General features: G+C 38.8%; 1 pseudogene; it reads right to left on the bottom strand.

Moving 5' to 3' along the window:
* Positions 1 to 9,886: 9,886 nt before the first annotated feature.
* Positions 9,887 to 10,060, bottom strand: LOC148376495 (U2 spliceosomal RNA; annotated as a pseudogene).
* Positions 10,061 to 16,965: the final 6,905 nt, after the last annotated feature.

The following is a 16,965-nucleotide window of genomic DNA, read 5'->3' as shown; positions in this document are numbered from 1 at the left end:
ACGATGCCATGCTTTGGAGATTTAATTTAGCCCGTCACAAAGGCCGCAAGGGTGGGAATCGACTCGGAGCAAACGTTCTTGCATTTACCGAGAGGATTAAACTATCTGCTCGGCTCGCATTCCCACACATCCAAAGTGGTAGTAGAGGTGATGAAAAAACAAGCAACTCCGCTTCTCCGCATCCCCTCCCATTTGGGAGAAAATATATGTCTAGACTTCTTTTAAAACAGCCTAATAATTTGAAAATATCCGATAATGTTACCACCATATACTGCTGGCCTTTTACTGTGCCATATCTCAAGACCAGAACAGAAGGAGGACCCAGATCCGTAACGTTACTCACAAGTTTATCGACATACAGAGGAAAGTCCGCGCCAGCGATCCGGTGCTTGCTGGACGCAGGAATCCAGCCGCTCACGGGATCGGAAGTGGATCTTCCGGAGCGGGATATCGTAGCGAGGTTAGACGGAAAAAAATAGGTCGTTAGCCGGGACGGGAAATCAGAATGTGGTCAGGGTCAAAAAACGGGTCGTAGGCTGGGACGGGAGATCAGAACGTGGTCGTGGTCAAAAAACGGGTTGTAGCCGGAACAAACAGGGAAATCAGGAACGGAAGAGTGTAAAACAGGTGACAAAACGGGACCGAAGGGAGTCAGAGTAAAAAATGCTTGCCTTGTGTAAACATAGGCTGAAGGACTGACCACAGGCGAGTGAAAAGACTGAGATTAAGTAGGACGGGAACCAATCAGTGGGCACAGGTCAAGTCAAGTCAAGTAATTTTTATTTGTATAGCCCTTGATCACAAAGAGTCTCAAAGGGCTGCACAGGTTATTGCACAGACTGTTTTTTCAGACTATTATTACACCATCCCCTGATCTGGAAACAACATGAGTGAGTGTCATGAGTAATCATGACACCATAACTAAATCTGTTCCAGTTATACCTTCGTATTTTATGATTTATCTTCCTCTCTTGGTTGCTTCTAAGTCAGACCAGTAAAGCAATGTTAATTATTCTATGTATTACAAATATTTTCGACAAATAAATGCGTATTTCTCTCTAACGTACAGTAGACCCACGGTATACAACTTTAATCTCCCTTGGGGTAAGGGTCGTAAAGGGACATTTCTGTATCCGGGCGATAGAAACCTACGGTAACTAACCCAAATGTTCCAAAACCCTGATTTTTTTATTACTATGACAAAATAGTGTATAGCAAGCACTACTTATTTTTTAGTATTTTTGTGCTTGATTAAATAAAATTACGATTCATTTACTGTACATGTAAATGATAAATGGAATTAGTTTCCCTTTGGAGTTACGTGACTTGAGATGGTACAGTGGAGTTACTGAGTGGATGCAGAGGGGAAAGGGGACGGCAGATAAAAAATCTCATTGTAAAACTTTCACTTGCTAGGGTTGTCATGCTCTTAGATAACTTTGTTGCTTTAATCGGCTTTTTATTCTCAATAATTGTCCTGGTAGTCGATTGGTTACAACAATATTGCTTAGCGAAGGTAACAATGTGATAGAGAAAGTTGTATTTTTGCTCTTACACTGTACTATGTGGGTAAAATGTGAGCACTTTTGTGTACAAACAACTACAGGATCTTGGTTTCCTCTATTTATTTTTCAACGTTACATTGTTCATTTATCTTGAACAAAATTTTGTAATTGTATATCTGATTAGTTTATTTTGTCTTTTATTTGCACATATGGTATTGGAGTAATCCAAAAATATCGGAATCCAACGCAACCAAGGCTAATATTGAATTGGGATTATTTGTTTTTTCTTGATGATCGCAAGCTTTTTTTCCATGGTAATCATGTTTTTCCATACAGTTATAGTCTCACTTAAGTCTTAGGACCCATCTCTAAACAGATGCAACTTTGTTACACAATACTCTGAGCTGAACAAAGACAAATTGAGCATTATGGGACAGAGTTCAACCAATCCCATATTGGTATCTTTATGATGCTGTGAGGCAAACCAAAAGTAGACCATAATCTTATTGTCACGGTTGCCATGGCGCCCAATTGGCCCCGCCCGTGTGGCGCCATCTGCGTCTCGTTAACAGATTGGCTTTCTGTCTACTTTAAGCTCAGCGCTGTCACGCTTCCCTTGTCAGCCCGTCAACGGACCTCTGCCCTGCAAGACGTGGGTTCTGACTCAGTCCTGTTTGTCCTGTTTATTTTTGATATCCTGTTTCATTATCTATCCTGTCTGTCTGTGCCGTCCTGTCCGTTATCGACCCCATCTGTATGATATCAACTGGGGCATTTGGAATTGATCTCGTCGGTCTCTGGCTTCCTGTCTTTCCACTCCAGACCGCTGAATGATTCCCCGTTTGCTGTAAAATAAGAGGCTTGTGTGAGAACGTCACGCGTTTGGGTACTGATCCTGTTCTGGTTCTTGGCACTTATTTGACATTGACCAATAGCAGACAGGCGTTCGAGGGACAAATGAGGCTAATGACTCACCGTCATATACAAAGTAATTGTATATGACAAATAGTAGGGAAAATGCTGTGACTTATTTTTTATTATATCTTTAGCAAAATCTTGAATAATTATTGAGTTTAATCACACAATTTTTGACTCTCCCTCGCCACTCGAGGCAAGATCCTTAATTGAGTTTCAGACCCAATAACCCAAATGAAATTGATAGCAACTGAATCATATTTTGCAGTTTCCAAGTTACCCCAATCCTTTTTTGCTGATGGTTTTGTACCCCAGTCCAGTGCGGCGGCCATCCCTGACATCTTTTCACACAGCATCAGCCACGTCTCTCGTCCTCACACACTACATTGTCGCCGGGTCAGAGGCGCCGGGTCTAGCCCCGGTGCCATGTATCCTAATCACATAAGCACACAGGCTAATCCCGAGGACAGCTGGGGAATCTTTACTGCGCAATTGAGGCATGAGCTGGACATCCAATTCACTGTCTCTGTAGCCCCCTTGGGCTTTCATCAGCCTGTCCCCCAAACCCCAGCCCCGCCAGACGGAGTGTGCGCTGGCTGCAGGCTGGACGCAGCTGCTGATAGAAACTCCCAGGTCATTGCGTACTTATGATATCCCTCATGTTGTTTTAGCATCAACATTTATCTGGGTAGTTAAAAAGTCGTTCATCATGATGAATAAAACGGCCAGTGACGATGGGAGGGACACTTTGACGGACAGGACGGAGGGTTACTTATGGAAAGTTTGACCATTGCTAGCTAATCTTGCGTTGTTTGGTTGCTTAATGCAATCTCAGTTAAAGCTTTAAAATGTGAGTATTTAAATGCATTCACCAAGTATGCCAAATTTCTCTATACAGTCTTTGTCTCAATTTTTCTTTAGGTCATCCAAGCTAATAAATGAAGCTGACACTGTGGACGAAAACTAATAAACGAAAGAGCATGTTATTTGAAAGTAATCAACACATAATCCTTTTTAATCTTTAAATAATCTAATGTCCCATAACCTAGAAATTTTAATCCTACAGACTCATTTTTAGGTGTCGCTCATACAATTTCAAATGTCTTATATTACTTGATCACCATCAAGATAAAAATCAACGTTGAACAAAACATGAAAGAGAGACGCAAGATATGGTGGGATGACGAGTGATTTTAATTGAACAAAATATGAATGTAGAAGGAGGCGGCACGGCAGATGCGTGGTTAGCGCGCAGCCCTAAGGTGCGGAGGTTCAGGGTTCAAGTCCAGCTTCTGCATTCTCCCCGTGTGGAGTTTGCATGTTCTTTCCATACTTGCGTGGGTTTCCTCCAGGCACTCCAGTTTCCTCCCACATTCCCAAAACATGCACGTCAGGTTAAATGGTCGGTCTAAATTGTGCCTAGGTGTAAATGAGCGAGTGAGTTGTCTGCAAACAGTTCAGGGTGTCCCCTGCACACTGCCCAAAGATGACTGGGATGGGCTCCAGAACCCCCGCAACCTTATTAAGGATAAGCGGTGCAGATAATAGATTGATGGATAAATTTAGAAGGATGCTCGGGACATACTCATTCATAAATAGAACAACTACATAATAGTCTAACACTAACTAGCTGGTTTCAGTGGAAAACCAACTGGATCTAACTGAACAAACCATGAAAGTAGAAGGACATGGGGAACATAGTCAGGCTTGGACAACACCAAGAAGCTCTAATAAAGCCCAAAATGACAGTAAGACAAAACAAGAAACATTTTTAAGATTAACATTCATTTGTTTATTGTTATGAAAGCAATTTTTGTAATACTTGAGTGAATAAAATACTTTGTCCAACAAATATAAACTGAAACAATATTCTGGTCAATGGCAACCACATACTTCAATTTAGAATTAACTGAGTTTTTCTCTTGTCCTTAAAATAACAGTTGAAAGGAGATTCCCTCCCAAAAAATGATCGACTATAATTATCACACCAACCCCGCTTCCAGAACCTACAGCATACCAAAAATGGAGATTTACTAAGGCCCCACTTCTGCAGCAGGACTGCAAAAAATTAATAATCAAGAAATGATTAAATTATGTGAATTCATCTAGTTTTATTGAAGTCCCTGTTTTGGAAAACTGAGAATTGGTTGAAATTACTGTGATAGAAAAATAGATTAATTTATCTGGTTAGCATTGGTGGCACAGTTTTGAGGTCATGGGATCAAATCCAGCTACCAGCCTTCCTGAGCGGGGTTTGCATGTTCTCCCTATGCTTGCATGACCTTCCTCCGGGCACTTCGGTTTCCTCCCACATTCCAAAAACATGCATGTTGGGTTAATTGACCGGTCCAAATTGTCCCTAGGTGTGAATAAGTGAGTACGTTTTTTGTCTCTGTGCCCTGCAACTGACTGGAAACCAGTTCAGGGTGTCGCCTGCCCACTGCCCGAAGACGGCTGAGATGGGCTCCAGCACCCTCGTGACCCTACTGAGGATAAGCGGTGGAGATAATGGATAGATGGATGAATTTACAGCTACATAAAAATGGTTCACACATTTGTACAGAGGTGATGCAAAACTCGAATTTCTTCCACTTTAAGGAACACAGTATGTCCATTAGAGACATCGGACAGATCCTTCATAAGACTTGTTTTATGGTGTCCACGCTCTGTTGGACAAGGTACAGTATTGGGATGAATAATGGCTTATAAGGATGTAGTGAATATAACTGTTTCAACACTGCACCTCTGCTGTGAGCCTCTCCGAATCTCCCTAACCAAAATCACAAGCCCCTGCTTAGATCCTACCCGCCATTTCCAAAACACCCCAACGAGGTCCCAGGAAGCCCTTCCTGGCCAAAGTGATGAACCCAGATAAGCCGTCATAATTATTATGTATTGATTTGTTGTTTGTTTGCCGTGTTTCGACGTACCGCAGCGATTTACACATAGGGAACGTGGCGGTTGGAATGTAGCGAAGTGAAAAACGAGCTTGGTCGTGCAAAGCGGACGTTTTTACGACTCCGAGTGAGTGCTGAAAACCTCCATTATCCGGCCCCAGGTTGCAGTGAGGCCCTTAAAGGCGCTGTCCCTCGTGGGCGGCGTCCAGAATGGAGCTGTTCGCTTCTTCCAGTCAGGAATTGTTTTTATGGCCTATCGTTTATCTCAAAACGCCGCTTAAGATTTATTGTTCTGCTGTTTCATAATCACAGACTTGAACCAAGTGTATTAAATTCATACAACCTGATGTTTGCGGTGGAACAAGTTTAACATTATGCTGGTTGAACTCCAAGTTGTTCTCGGAATTTTTCTACCAAACATATAAAAATATGAAACGTAAAATAACTCCTCTTAAAATATAAACTCTTATATGGTAGCATATTAACATGAAAAGAGCATAATTGCAACTCGAAAATGCTTCAAAAAAAGTGTGCTAAAGTTTGAAAACTTTAGATTTTTTTTTTAATTTACATTATGCATACTTAACCAAAACAAGACTCAGATTTTAACTGCAACTTTGCCTATTCGTCACGAGTACCCATTGCCCTCACCTGTGCCCGCTCATTTGGCGCCAGCTGTTGCTCGTTGCCTAATTGGTTCCCCTCCATTCACTCCTGGTCAGTCCATCAGCGAACCTCTGTATACACAAGGCAAGCACTATTTGACTCTGGCTCCGTCTGTCCCATCCCCACCTGTATCTTGCTCGTCTGCCCCTGACTTCCCGATCTTTGAGGCTACTTGACCTGTTTTTGCCCACCGATCACGCTCCGATTGCCCACTCCAGCTACTTGACCCGTTTTGCCCATGGACCTTGCTCCGATCTCCCGCTCCGGCTACTTGACCCGTTTTTGCACATCGACCGCGCTCCGATCACCCATCCCGGCAACTCCACTCGTTTCTGCATTCCAACCACGCTCCAATCCCGTGAGCTCCTTGCTCCTCCTGCTCAGTGAGCAGCGGATCGCTGTTGTTTGTTTCCCCGCACCTGACTTCTTTCTGGATTCTCCAATAAAGCTTTGTGTGAAATGTTACTCATTTGGGTCTACCATCTGTTCTGGTTCTGACACTATGAGTTAGTATCTTGCCTTTAGTTCAGAGCAATAGAATATCCATGTATTCAATTGTTTGTATTTAGCATTTTAGGACAGGTATCCCACAGGTGAAAATCAAAATAAGCTTAGTATTTTGAACAAATACGTGTGTTTTTTAATATAATTTATACAAACAAGATTTAATGTGAATTTCCCTTCGGGGATGAACAAAGTCTCTATCTATCTATCTATCTATCTATCTATCTATCTATCTAATTGTGGAAAAAGTTCAAAATTTTTGGAGAAATAAAGTAATCTTGATTTTTAACTAGTGCATATGCGAGAAAATTAAAACAAAACTCATAATTTGGCAGAGAATAAAAATTGTCAGAATTCAAAACTTTTTTTTTAATATTGCTTAATCGTAAAGTTATTTCTAATGCTAATACCAGATTTTTAAAAAATGTAACATTGCAATTAAGGGGGGAAAAACTTTAATTTCAATGTTTCATGTACCTAATAGTACTAATGTTAATGCAAAATCAGTAACTTGTCAGTACAACTAAGGTCAGCTTAACTAATCCGAATGTGAGCAAATATAAACAAGGCTAAACATTTAGAAATCTAAGCACATATATTGTCAGAATACAAAAAAGGAAAAAGCAAAAATGGAATCCATAATTGCAAAGTCCCATTTTGTGGCTAAAATTATTCAAATACAGGAAATCGACAGATGGATACAGTGTCTGCTGTCATGCGGACCCTGTACCGGTCCATCGTGGTGAAGAAGCAGCTGAGCCAAAGCTCTCGATTTCCTGGTCGTTCTACATTCCACCTATGGTCATGAACTATGGATCATGAAAGAACATTATTTCAATGGCTAAAATGAGTTTCCTCCGCAGAGTGGCTGGGCTCTCCCTCAGATATAGGGTGAGAGGGTCGGTCATCCGAGAGGCACTTTCAGTGTAGACTTGCTGCTCCGCCTTATTTAGCAGGGCCAGTTGAGGTGATTCAGGCATCTTATAAGGATGCCTCCTGGACTTCTCCCTCGGGAGGTGTTCCGGGCTTGTCCCACCGTCATGAGGCCCGGGGACAACCCAAGAAACGCTTGAGAGACTATTTCTCTAGGCTGGCCTGGGAACGCCTTAAGATCCCGTCAGATGAGCTGAATGAAGTGGTTTGGGAGGACTGGGCTTCCCTGTTAAGGCTGCTGCCACTACAAACCGACCCTGGATAAGCGAAAGAAAATGGACGGATGAATAATGACAAATGCTAGAGCACTAACTATTTTTACTAATCCTAGTAATTGCACTATAGCTAAAAAAAGCTATACTATCATCATATGACGAAGTGCTTCGCTAAATAAAAAAGAAGTTGTGATAAGACTGTCATGGTCTTTTGGGAAAATTCTTACATATTACCAATGTTTATCGTATTGATGTTGACTTTGTTTTGCAGCCCTGTCACCCTTGAAGGGGGAATACCACTTGAAAAGCCCCTTCTCAAGGTTTCTTATTTTCCCTGTGTTGAGGTTTTGAATTTTTCCTTGCCCGCTTGTTGGTTTCAGATTAGGGGATGGTGTGATTGTGGCCTCTGCATTCCTCTGAGACAGTGTGAGAGAGAGAAGAAAAGAGAGAGAGAGACAGAGAGAGATGTGCATCGTTTAGGCGGCATGACGAAAGGAGGGGGACACCAATTCTTCTCAGCGAGATGTAGGAGAAAGCAGAGCAGGTGTACGGTCACATTACTGTATGAAAAACACTTGGATATAAATTGTCCAATCAGCATCGAAGATCTCAAGTCAAGAGGTACTGGCCAATCGGTGAGAATTTTGTATGTCCGAAACGTTCCTTGTTTTTATTTTCCCTGCGAAGAGTGAATCAGCTATAACTGAAGCGCGAAGTAGCTGTATTTACAAACTAAAACTTTTGTTTACCGCGTGGGTTTTGTTTCCAGAAAAACAAAATAGAAGAAATCCTTAAAGTAGAAACCTATATTTACAATGTATTAAAAGTTATTATACAATTCGTTACTCTACTAAAACCAAAGAACAAACTATTTTTACAGCTACAAATATTTGTTTATCAAATCAAATTATAATTATGATTAAAACATTTTCTCTGACTGTTTTTTGATTTGTATTTTGCTGTATCTAAAGTAATGTAACTTTCATGAGGTAATGAAAGGCTAGCGTAATAACCGCTAACATGCAGACCACACAGAGACTTGCTATAAAGAATTAAAATTAATGGCCAATGGCATGTACGCTAAAAATAATACATTGAAACGTAACCGTACAGTGACATATTTATAACTAAGCTGTGATTATGGAGAGGAATGAAGTCCCTCCGGTTTTAGGGTACGGGCTGACTTATCATATTTCTCGCATACCTCATAAAAAAAAATCTGCTTCTCCTTGTATAACTCTAATGAAAACAACAATCGAGTAATTTGTCAAAATTCCGAAGTGGTCTGTCCGCAGCTGTGTGTTTTGGTGTTAAAAGCTATACAGTCATGGTTGAGCATTGTAGCAACCAGCCCACAAGTGAAGTGCAATGGACCTAGACGAAGGGTTTCGGCTTCAAATGGGAATTTAGGGTTCTGTAGTGCAGTGTTTAGCACATTCGCCTAACACGCGTATTGTCCCTGGTTCAGGACCAGGTGGAAACATTTGTTGGCCTGGAGAAGGATAGGCACCACCAGGCTGTACTTGCCCAAGACACACCACAGGAAATGGTGTCCTTATGACCCTAGTGGTTAAGTGATCCAACCAACCAACGAGGGTTTTAAACTAGGGTTTTGGCATCAAGATTGGGTTGTACGTTTTTTGTTTTTTTTTTTTCAGCCAGGATTTCAAATTTGGGGCGGCAGTAGCTCAGGAGGTAGAGCGCTCGTCTTGGGATCAAGGGATCCCAGTTTGAATCCCGGCTTGTCCGTGTTACATGTCGAAGTGTCCTTGGGTAAGACACTGAACCCCTAATACCCCCAATAAGCAGGTTAGCGTCTTACATGGCTGCAATACAAGGCCGCTATTGGGAAATGTGAAGCACACTGTAAAGCGCTTTGGGAAGTCATTGACTTGAAAAGCGCTATATAAATGCAGATCATTTCATTTCATTTCATTGCCTTGTTGTGTTTATAAAGCCTTTAGGGAATTTTCACCCAAACTAGGGTCTTGGCTTGATAGGGTTTCAAATATTTTTTAGGGTTTTAAGCTAGGGTTTCAGACTATGGTTTTGGCTTAATATTGGAGTTTTGTTAAGTTATTTTAGTGGGGTTTTGGGGTTTTTAAGGGTTATTGTTCAATCTTCGTTATTCATTATCCATTATTCGTTATCGGTCAGTTCATAATACGCTACAAGGCCTAGGAGCCGGGACACTTACTCTCAGCCAAAAGGCCAAGCTAAGGTCCTAGCCCTAAAGCCTTGCTGCGATCATTGCGAATGCACCGTTCCCGAAGGTACTGCAATACCAGGCCGATGCGTGGAGTGGACAGAGTAAGCTCTTATTCCATCTCCGGATTGCAAAAATCAAATGCAGTACACAAACTCAGAACCAAGTGTGGTTTCACACAAAAACTTGGGCTTCAAATTGGGGTTTTAAAGCAGTTATGGGGTTTTGAACTGCGGTTTCAAACGAGGGTTTTGCCGTTTAATCAGGGTTTTAAAGTTTTTTTAGGGTTTCCCGCTACTGTTTTAAACTAGGGTTTTGGCATCAAGATTGGGTTGTATTTATTTTTAGTTTTTTTTCAGCCAGGATTTCAAACGTGGGCTTTGCCTTGTTGTGCTTCTAAAGCCTTTTGGGAATTTCCCGCCAAACTAGGGTTTTGGCTTGATAGGGTTTCAAATACTTTTTTAGGGTTTCAAGCTAGGGTTCCAGACTATGGTTTTGGCTTGATATTGGATTTCTAAAGCTATTTTAGTGTTTCAACGTGTGGTTTAACATGAAAATTTGGGCTTCAAATTAGGGTTTTAAAGCATTTATGGTGTTTTTACCTTCGGTTTCAAACTAGGGTCTTGCCATTTAATCAGGGTTTTCAATTTTTTTAGAGTTTCCCGCTAGTGTTTTGAACTAGGGTTTTGGCTTGATATTCAATCTTGTGCTGGAAAAAGAACATACCACTCCTTTCTTTCTCTCAGTTTTATAAAACAATCCTACACGTTAGAAAGAAGGTGAAGATTCCTCCATGTTTCTGCCCTCGTCTGTGCGTTTGAGCTGCAGCCACTTCCTTCATGGTAACAGCTGTCAAAACCTTGTCGGATTACAGCGTACCGCAAAGTTGCATATCGTATTAGCAGCCTGGTACCGGCGGGGGCCGGGTAGGGGTCTGCGGGAAGCCGGCCGAAGATGCTCCCGAAGTTGCTAATTTCGGTACACGTGTCACGGGGATTTGCTATTCCTGTATTAGCGCAGATATCCATAAAGATGTTTTGCTTTGGTGAAGCTCAACGATTGAGTTTGTATAAGCCACGTTTTGTTGAGAGAGAAAACTCCCCAAAATCTCCCCTTGGCCCGCTGCGGAGGAGGAATGTTGAATTAATAATAGCGCTCCAGCACGGGGGTAATTCCCTTACCGGCGTGGTCGTATAATGTATGTCTAAGCACTGTTTAGACGAGCTAAAGCTGAGTCATGTGCTTGATTTCCCGCTGACTTCTTGGGAGCTAAGGTGAAAATCGATCCTGGGATTTGGGGTACTCATTTATCTTTATGTCTATCTGTCTGTTTATCCATTCATCCTAATATCCACCCAGCCATTTATCCGAGCAGCATCAGTCTATCATTTCTTCTAATCATTCTTCAGGACCATTCATCCATCAATCCTTTTTTCCCTTCATCATCAGTTCCTCAATCCATTCATCATCGATCCATACTTCAATCAATCCATTCTTCCCTCCATCAATCCAATCATCATCCATCGCCATCATCCATTTATCCTTGCATCCATACTTTCTTCCTTCAATCCATTTATGGTTCCATCCATCAGCTACCTTTTTGTCAATCCTTGAATCTATGCATCTCTCCATCTTTTTCATCTTAGAAGCTGTTATTTCTTCCATTCATTCATCCATCCGTCAATGTATCCTTTCTTCCATCATAATTTCTCTCATCAATTTATCATCCTTCCATCCATCCTTCAATCCATTTTTCCTCCATCTGTACAAGGATCATCCACCCATCTATACATCCCTCACCCATCCTTCTTTCATCCATCCATTTTCCAAACAGTCCTTTGAACCATCCTTTCTTCCATCCATCATCCCACCATATATACCAGAATCATCCATCCATCTTTCCATCTATTTATCTCTCAATCCATCTATCCATCCATCCTTCAATCCATTTTTCCTCCATCTGTACAAGGATCATCCACGCATCTTATACATCCCTCATCCATCCATCTTTCATCCATCCATTCTCCAATCAGTCCTCTGATCCATCCTTTCCTCCATCGATCATCCCTCCATATATATAACAGAATCATCCATCCATCATTCCATCTATTTATCTCTCAATCCATCTATCCATAAAATCCACCAATCCATCTTCCAATCCACTCTTCAATAGGGAATGCATAAACCTTCCAATTTTTTGTTAGTTGAGATCATCACATCAGTCAAAACCAAATGACTCACCAGGAATATACAAATATAATTTAAAAATTCATTTTTTATTATTTCAAATTTATCGTCTCGCCTTTGTTATACAAAGATGTTAAATAACTTAAATACATTCTTACCAGTCATTTGTGATCTGCTTACGTCTATGAGCTATACACATGAGGTAGAGGACAATAATTTAGGGTTCCCATAAGACATGACAAAAACCTTGGGTGTGTTGCTATCGGGAATCGTGTTTGTCCACGCGCTGCACAAACCCTATCAAAAACATAATTGCAAACGTGACGTTATCCGGAGGCTTTTCACAAAAATAGCAGATTAAACAAACAGATCCAATCCAAGAAAAGAGAAATATTTTGCACATGAATACACATTTGTTAGGATTTTTTTTTTGTTAGTGCTTTGGAAAAAAACGGCATGTTTGCATATGAATTCATGCTTGTTGAAAAGGAAAATATAAAATACAGGATATAAAAATCAATTTAGTCATATTTACACTAAACACATGCTCAATATACTTTAAAAATAATTTATTTTCTTTCTACAAAATAGATTTTTTTTGTACATGGTATTCTGCTAACTAAACAGTGCAGAGTTTTGGATTTTGTGGCATCAGCATTTTTTGCTTCAGTATTCTCTTTATATACAATCTATAAACAGAATGCACTCAGAGGGCATTTGGTACTCCTGTTTGTCTTCAATGTGTTCACCAGCCAAGGAGAGTAGGCGTTTTTCCCGGCGGAAGGGGGCGCATACCAAAAGTGTGCTGTGGCAAGCAGGCATTTGCGCCGCCTGGTTATTATGGTTTGCATGGTGTCTTTGATTTGCTTATCGAAATGCTTCAAATTCTGGACCACGGCGCATGGTGCAGTGTCTATGATTATAATCTATTTCCAGTGGTAGCCTAACGTCCCTTCGCCCAAACTGAAAAGTTTTGGCTAAACGTATGTAGGCGGTGCAAACAATTAACGAAATGTGCTTTTTCTCGATAGCATCAAAAGACTCATACTTCTGTTTTTTCTCCTATTTTGATTCAAATTTTGGGTTTGGGCATTTGATTGCTTATTTTAAATGATATTTTTGTATTGTAAAAATATAGTTCAATTTTTTTTGCCCATTTTAGTATTTTTTATAATTTAGTATTATCAATCGCTATATTCTTTGTTGTGTTTCTAATCATGAAAAATACATCTTAAAATTATATTATTATTGGGTCATTTTTAGCATATTTCTTTTTACCAAAACATGTAAAAAACGTTTGCTTATTAAAAATTAAATTCATGTTTATAATAACTTATAAACTGCCCATTGGACATGGTTTGTTTATTTGCTAATTCTAAGGTTTATATATGTATTTATTTATTTGTTGCTATAATTGTTTTTTTTCTTGTAAAATAAAAAGATAATTCTTTAATTGAGTTTCTTTCTCTTTTTTTTGCTTGAAAACTTTAGTGGGAATTTTAAACTCTGAAATGGTTTTGAGAAGAGACGTGGGTTGTTTTTTACAATGAATATGTCCAAGCATCATGTGCTTTATTTTGGTACGTTTTTTTAAGTCTCTTTTTTAATATATCCAAAGATGACATTTAGCCAATTTTGTCCTACTTTTTGTACAGAAAAATGACTTTTATTTTGCTGTTGTCTGACTCTTAATGCAGATTAAGTCTATATATTTATTTTATATTAAGTTTTATTTTTGTAGTTTTGTACATTCTGTTTTTTTGTTGTTGACAGATTTTTACTACCGAATTTTACTTCTGAGCCAGTTCAGGATTATTATTTTTAATCGACTAAGAAGTTTGGTTTGAATTTGAAATATCTATTTTTAAGTTTCAAATGTTTCTTTTATTTTGGTAAGTTCCTTGTTCACATATCTTGAAAGGCATGCCTGCAATGATTGTACAGAAATACATTAGAAAGTCAAGCTAGCAATCGATTGGCTATCTGCTTTTAACTCACCTAATAGTGTAAAAGGTGTGTTACAATTTTAAAAGAATACTTTGCAAATGAGAAGAGTGTGAAGATAAATATTGCTAGGTTAATGCTAGCAGCCAAAAGTGACCAAAAGTGTTCGAAGTGTGTGCTTTTGTTTTAAATATTGAATTTTTACTATTTGACACTAATATTAGCAAATGTTAAGAGTTGATCGCTACATTTTGGTCCTCATGCTAGCTAGCATTAGCTACGTAATATATGACATAAGCATATAACTCTTCCAGGGTGTGTAGAGTGTGTACTGTTACTAATAATTTTGTTATTTGACTTGCCAACTTTATGACAGTTAATCATGTTAGCTTAAACATTGCCCAATTTTTGTCGAGAGGAACTGTCAGGTACCACTGTTGCTCATATCTTGTCAAAGTTAGCATGTGCCTTTTTACCACATGTGAGAAAACCTATTTACAGTTGAATAACATCAAAACCGTGCATCCATAAATATAGATTACAAAATACTTAACAAGGTGTTTTTTTTTCAGTGTGGGAATGAAGGCTATTATACAAAGCTGGGTCCCCCCCCTCACTCAGTAGTCACAAACAAGGCATACACAAGTTCCAATATACTGTATATCTAATAGAAGGTTACCAGAAGCTAAGTGCAGGAAATACAGAAGGTTTTTAATCTTCACGGTCTACAATAAAGGCAGCAAATGACTGGGTGATTATGCAAATGAGGAATCTGGCTCAACTGTAATAATATGGCGGGCACGTCCGTCCACACTTTTCTAGCAAGGCCGCTGTCGTCTTCATGATGGATGGTTTACCTCGAAACGATCATAGTGGTTTGAGTTATTCCCTGAACAATGTTTGGGGTAAAGGCAGAGGGATGCACTGTATTTGTATTCCTCATTTGCTACCCATCAGTCACGACGAAAGGTACGCGAAACCTAAACTTTTCTAATGTAAAATTGTCCAAAATATCAAGATCTGAACCGTGTCATAGTTGGGCAGCTGTATATTTTATATTCAACGTCTAAAAAATGATTGTGTGTTCTTTACGCTCTTGTACAGTATACGATGATCAACACAATGCGTGATGAACATTACTATACTATATTATCGACGCTAGACAATCTGTTGCAGTACCAAGACTGAACTGTAAGAGGCAGCACAGTGCAGAATGATAGATGGACTGTCGTTAAACTCGAACAAGAAAAAGTAGACGGGTTTCTGAATATATAACATTCGCTCTTTTTTTGTGTGCCTACTTTAGCATGAAATTAAAAAGTATTAACATTTTTACCATGCTGAAACTCAGTCTGAGCTCCACAGAAAAACTAACTAAAAATTATGTCCATTTGGCAGATAATTTTGCTCATTTAATTTTCATGCATTTCTTAATTTATTTAGCATTGTTTTTAATTTTTTTCTAGAAAAATAATTAAATCAAAACTTCTAATACTTCTAGATTAATTGGATCACTTTTAGAATATTGTTTGCCTTTTTAAAGCATCTGTATATCAAAATGGGACAAAAAAATCCTTGAAATTTCTAAAACGATCTGCCAATGCAAAAATAATCATTATTTATTTTCTTTGCTAATATGTACGTTTATACATCTATTCGCTTATTGCTACAGTTTTAGCTGTTTTTCTGGTAAGACAAAAAAATCTTAATTGTATATGGCAGATCATTTGGATTTTTTTTTTTATAGAATAAGGAAGAATAACGTTAGCTTAATTTAAATCTTTTTTTGTATTAGAATAGAAAAAAATCTTTATATGAGAAAAGACGGGATAAGAAAGTATATATTTTGCTAGTTGTACTGTTTATTTATTCAAACATATATCGATCACTATAATTACTATTTTACTTTTTTTTTTTTTTTTAATAAAACATTCTAAAAATCCTAAATTCAGGAATCCTTTTCAAAAGAAAGCTAATATTTGCTTACTTAAAAAAGAAAAGTTTACATTAACGTACAAAAAATAATCCCTAAAATGAAAAATAACTAACAATTCATGTTGATTTATTTACTATTGCAGTACTAAAATTGTTTTTTTCTAATAAAGCAAACTTTCAAGAAATGCCAAATCTATAATTATTTTTCACTTAATGTTTTTTCAAATATATGTTTTGCATTAAAAAATGAGTAAAAAAATCCTTAAAAAGCAAAAGTATCTGCGAATAGACCAAAATTTGGTTATTTTTTGCAGTTTTAAATGGCCACATCTTCCCTTTCGTTTGCTCTTTTTGCTCCTTGTTTCATTATTCTAAGCCAATGGGTTGACTTGAAGAAATCCTTGTTATTGATCCTCTGTCATCTGAATCTAAAAACACAACTCTAAATACATCCTTTTAATCGGCACTTGTGTAACGTGTCCGGGTATGTGTGCAACTTACGGTTGCAAATCATCTCGAAAAAAACAACATTTCAATTCACCTCCTCGCCTCATGAAGTCAAAGTCCTCATCCAAAACTTCTAATAGGCGGGAACAGTCGCACAAACAGCAAAGCATCTGTGCAGTTAGTGGTTTGTTTACCATAAAATAAGATAAGTGGGTTGTACAATGGCTTAACTATATAGGAACATTAAAAAGTTATTATGTACACCGGGGTATGCAAACACACTAGATGTGTGCACGTAGATATGTGCGCGTCGAGTTAAATTCTCACACCCTGTCTTGGTTTTTGTTGGAAATTGTCGATGGATCCCCGTAATGAAGGGCTAATCCTGCAATATGTAGAAATATATGTATGAATGAAAAAATACCAGCAAATATATGATTTATAAATAAATGAACACCCAAATGAATCACGTAATACCTATAATATATCTACAGAGCAGAAGTAAATGGAAGGAGACCAAGAGGAAGGCCGCGGTTGACGTGGATGGATGGTGTTTTGAGTGCACTGCCGGAAAGAGGTCTAAATCTATTGGAAGCTAGAGCTCTTGTTGG

The sequence above is a fragment of the Urocampus carinirostris genome, chromosome 1 (genome assembly GCF_059441175.1).
Source record: "Urocampus carinirostris isolate Australia breed hairy pipefish chromosome 1, RoL_Ucar_1.0, whole genome shotgun sequence".
NCBI lineage: Eukaryota > Metazoa > Chordata > Actinopteri > Syngnathiformes > Syngnathidae > Urocampus > Urocampus carinirostris.
This window is presented reverse-complemented; position numbering and strand designations above follow the sequence as displayed.